The sequence below is a fragment of the Zingiber officinale genome, chromosome 8B (assembly GCF_018446385.1).
Source record: "Zingiber officinale cultivar Zhangliang chromosome 8B, Zo_v1.1, whole genome shotgun sequence".
NCBI lineage: Eukaryota > Viridiplantae > Streptophyta > Magnoliopsida > Zingiberales > Zingiberaceae > Zingiber > Zingiber officinale.
In genome coordinates, this window is record NC_056001.1 from 108,282,331 (window position 1) to 108,287,166 (window position 4,836).

The following is a 4,836-nucleotide window of genomic DNA, read 5'->3' on the forward strand; positions in this document are numbered from 1 at the left end:
GGTACCTATGAACACGATCTCTTCCCTGGAATACCTTGAGGATTTTAATTAGCCATTCCTAAACGTACACCAAAGGCAGTGTATGATGGTCTTGTTACTCGGGTGTAGTTCTGTACTGTTTTACATGCAGTTCTCAACTGATTAGATTCGCTTACTACTTTATGCCATGGGCTAACAAGAATCATTATATATTCCTTTTTTTGTCAGTCGATGACTTACACCAGAATTTAACTCTGTTTTGCTTTCATTGTTGATGCAATGTTTGGATTCTCATTCTCTTTGGACACCCACACTAGTTTATATTTGAAGATAAGTGGAGAAAAGTCAAAATCATGATGTGGGAGGCATTTTTCACTTTTATTTCCATATTGACATTAGAGCTTGGCATGTTTTCCATTCCACTAGGGACAAGTCACTGATGTGTAACAAACAAATGTACCTATGATACTTCAACATCATGCGGCAATTTGGCATGGCCAAAGCACAAAGCCTCTGAATGAGATCATCAAAAGGTGGCCTTGGATGACCTATGTAGACAATGAGCTAGTGTTAGCATCTGAAACAGAGTAGTTTACCATAACAAACTCATGTATCTATTAATTTCATGCAGTAGATAATTGCATAAAAATTCAGTCAAGAAGATCTTGGTCACAGAAATGCGATTTGAGTGTGACGAAGGCACTACCATATATATAGATGCCAACTAACACCAACAAAGGTTCATTTTTCATTAAGGTGTGCCAGCTGTGCAACTGAGAGATCACCTCCAGTTGTTTCAATTGATATTCCTTCCGGTTGGCATGTCGAGGAAGGTGACATCACCAGCGAAGGCCGTGAACCAGACATGCTGGTCACTCGCTTAGAATTTCAGTTGTTTTATGCATAATAGTATGTGATGGTGAAATGCATATGAATGGGTCTGATATCAAAGATTTTAATTTGCATCTGAATTAATTGTTTTTACCTAGGTTTCATCAACTGCACATAAGCTATGTGCCAAAAAGTTCGATGGCCCTCATCACTTTCTTGGTGGTAGATTTGTTCCCCCATCCATTAATGAGAATACAAACTCAATCTTCCCCAATACCTTGGCACCTCAATGTCTAAGAATTGGGAAACCATCATCTATTGACATCGCATACTTAGAGAGAACTATACATCTCCTGAGCTTCTCGAGGACCAATTGCTATCTGATCCCATAGAACAGGTGTGCATTTTTTGAACTGTGAAGTACAGTTGTTGTAAGATTCCTTTGGTTGGTCATTTCTGTCCATAAATATTGAAAGTCTGCTTACTTTTTTCGGAGTTGTCATAGATCTTAAATTTATTTGACATGATGAACCAGCAATGTATTGTCTTTCATTGTCTCACTGATATACTACTGTGGCACTGTGAACTAGTTCCATAAATGGTTTCATAAATCAGTCACTGCTAGTTTTGTTGGTGCAATCAACTTCTAGGATTTCAATGTTTAACAATCTACGTGTGTCTAGTCAAGTTTGACCGAGGAATAATCTAAACAAGACCAGATGTTCAGAAGTGACTTAAGTGAGAAGTCTAGTGACTAGTAAGGGAAAGCCCAGGTCAAGGATGACAGAATGTCTGACAAATGACAAGTCCAAGCAGATCAAGGTGGCCGGATGCTTGGTAAGGAAAAGTCCAGGTAGGTAAGGATGACCGAATGTCTGGCAAGTAATAAGTCTAAGTAGGTCAAGATGACTAAATGCTTGGCAAAGGGAAAATCCTAAGGGAGTGAACCTTAGGTGATGAGAAGTCTGAGAGAAATGAATTCCAAGTAAGAGATAAGCTTAGTAGGTCAGGTAGGCTTATAGGATGAGATTTAAGTAAGCCTAGTAGGTCGGGTAGATTTACATGTTTGTGTTTTGTATAACTGTTTTGCAGAAACCTGGAGCTAGAAGCAAAACAACGAACAAACAAACGCAATCGGGTTGAACCGGACCCAAACCAATTCGGTTGATCGATCCACCGTTTTGGTAGACCAATTGGGTTCAGTTGACCGATTTGGGACTGAACTTGGGTTGGTGATGTGGCCTGGTTCAGTTGATCGGAAAAATTTCCAGTTGACCGATGACAACGATGAGATCACATGGTTTGGTCCAGATTGTGATGAACTTGATTGTGGAGATTAGGTTTGACCAAGTCTAGTCGACTGAATGAGGCTTATCAGTCTACCAATAAAGGCCTATAAAAGAACTTCAAGGACTTCCAGACCAAATTGGCAAAATCTGTTTGTATCTATTTAATATATGCTTTACTTTCCTGTTTGTGATTGTGATACAAACATTGTAAGAGGTTTATCCATCTCCGGAAAAGTTCCGGCCTTCGCCTTGGCCTAGGGCTTAGGAACCAAGTAAACCTCATTGTCTTTCTGTTTGTTATTGTTTAATTCCACTGTAAGTATTTGCCTTATAGATACAAACTCATGACGAGATGATCGATTATGACCTTGTCTACTTGTAGTCACGAAGGAAAACTATGTACCTTTGATTGTTTATATTTTGTGGATTTTAGATTTATAACTGGGTAACTCATGTTCTCATATCACAAAAATTATGTCCTCTGAAGTTCTTCTAGGATGGTCCTTCTAAAAGGAGCTGACAAGCATGGTTTTGTGTGGTTAGTTATCTTTAAGTAACTCTTAAGCTTATTGATGACTCAAAATTCAATAGAGTTAATGAAGGCAATATTAATACTTCTTGCTACCTACTATAATTATGCTACTCATTTTCTAGTTGCTTATTCAGGTATACCAATTATGGGAGCTGAAACGCCCATGAATTATCTGAAAATCCTCGTGCTTCACTTCTTTTCTATTGGAATCAGCTTAACCATCAGGTCATTAGTTTGTTAGGCTGTTGTATATGTCTGATCTGCAGGAGTAATAATCTTCTTAATATGATTATCATTCATTTTTGGCAGGGTCAGCCTTCTCGATTCATGATCAGTAGGTTCGTCTTCAAATAGGGACGGACCTTAAAATATTTTCGCAAATGTGATTGCTTTGAAGTTTTCTTGGCCTTTTGTTGTATTTTACAGGCTTCAGTATTGGCTTGGGACAGTAAACGGAAATGAAGTGTGGCATATTGAAAGGTTATTCTCCATGACTAGAGGTTGTTCGATTGCCCTCCCTCTAATATCAAAAGAATCAGTCTGTTGTGTCAAGAAAAAGAAAGATCACCGACCATAATTCAGTGTTGATCAAATAGGACATAATTCCATCACGTAGAGATGGTAAACGAAACTGCCCCTTAAAAAATGTGGTCCTGTTTATCAAATGGCTTATACTTGTTTCTACTAATTACATTGCGTTGCCAATGATGTAAGATACCATCAATTTGCCAGTGATTCTGCTTTTATGGGCACGAATTCTCTAATGCGAGATTTGTTTGTTAATATAGAGATGAAATGGGAGTTTTAGTGCATAGTAAAATTGTTGTCCTGTAATTCAGATCCTCTGGTCCGTAAATTGTGGACCAGGGGATGGTCTCTTGTATGAGAACTCTTGATTTGGATGGACTCCACTTTTAAATAGATGGGGTTCATCCAAATCAAGTGTCTAAAAAAATGAATCATTTTCTGATTCATAATTTATGGACCAATGGATCCATCCTCCCTGTAATTTTGTGATTATAAATTTGAGTCATGAAAATAATCTCATACAATTCATGATAACAAGGTTGTCAGCGTAGAGTAATCTTACATCCCTATGGATCCAAATACAACTTGACTGATCCGGTGGGCTTCTCTTCAAACATTTTGCATATGCTCCCCATGTCAAATTCCTAGCTTTCACCCTTTTTCACTTTACATAAAAATAAAAATAAATAAATCAAAGTGCAAGAACAATTTTATATATAATTTGGCAAAAAGTTAGAGTTGCTCATGCTGCTTCTGTTTCATTCATGCATGCATCCGGAACCGAAGCACATTAGATGCTCCTGCCAAACCCATGCTCACAATATGAGCAGCAGTCAACATTCAACACAGGAATTTATTCTACTGCATGGCTTTGATCAGTCCTGATGGATGCAAAGAAAGAAAGAAAGAAAGAGAAAAAAAAAAAATCTAAAGCCAAATGCTCTGTGAGTTCTTCATTTCAACCACCATCCCAACTTGTCTTCTGCATGCTATACCTAACTAATTCTTCCATCGTTGAATAATATTAGTCTTCCTTACCTGCTAATTCTTGAAAAAAATTTTTAAATATATGAGAAGATCTAGAGAGAAGCATAATTAAAGAGGAAAGAACCTACAACGTGACAATTGATTTTGACTGCAGACTGGCAGCGAGGAATCTGAACATTTTTATCTTACTTGTGGTGTTCGAGTTCCTGCGAAAATGCCAAGATTCCAAAAGCAGGCATGCAATTTACTGTCAAGCCACTTGTAAAAGATTCTACGCATGGTTTAGAATAGATCGTCGAGTAATTAATTGTGAAATTAGCAAGTATAATTAATGGTTGCGTAGCTTTATCTTTTCTCAAGAATCTAACACAAGATCTTTATTTTACTCTCTTTTGGCAGAAAACAGTCAAACACAACGAGCAAGAGAGATTTATTCGGCTATAAGTGAATGGTTAGTGCGTAGAAATTTCATTTGGAGATTCTATTCACATTACATTCAAAACTTGCACGGATCGATCTTTTAACTGCATGCTTTCTAATTGAAACAATGAATCTCTTTGCAGTAGCAAATTAAGAATCGAACTCTTGCTTCCAAAATTAATTGTGAAATTAGCAAGTATAATTAATGGTTGCGTAGCTTTATCTTTTCTCAAGAATCTAACACAAGATCTTTATTTTACTCTCTTTTTG

At 37.3% G+C, this 4,836-nt stretch overlaps 1 long non-coding RNA gene across 1 annotated transcript; it reads left to right on the plus strand.

Annotated features, from left to right (window-relative positions):
- Window positions 1-1,215: 1,215 nt before the first annotated feature.
- On the plus strand, window positions 1,216-3,414 carry LOC122016603. The gene is made up of 3 exons (XR_006121142.1): window positions 1,216-2,637; window positions 2,766-2,856; window positions 2,941-3,414. It is a non-coding gene; the product is annotated as an uncharacterized LOC122016603 (long non-coding RNA).
- The last annotated feature ends 1,422 nt before the right edge of the window (window positions 3,415-4,836 follow it).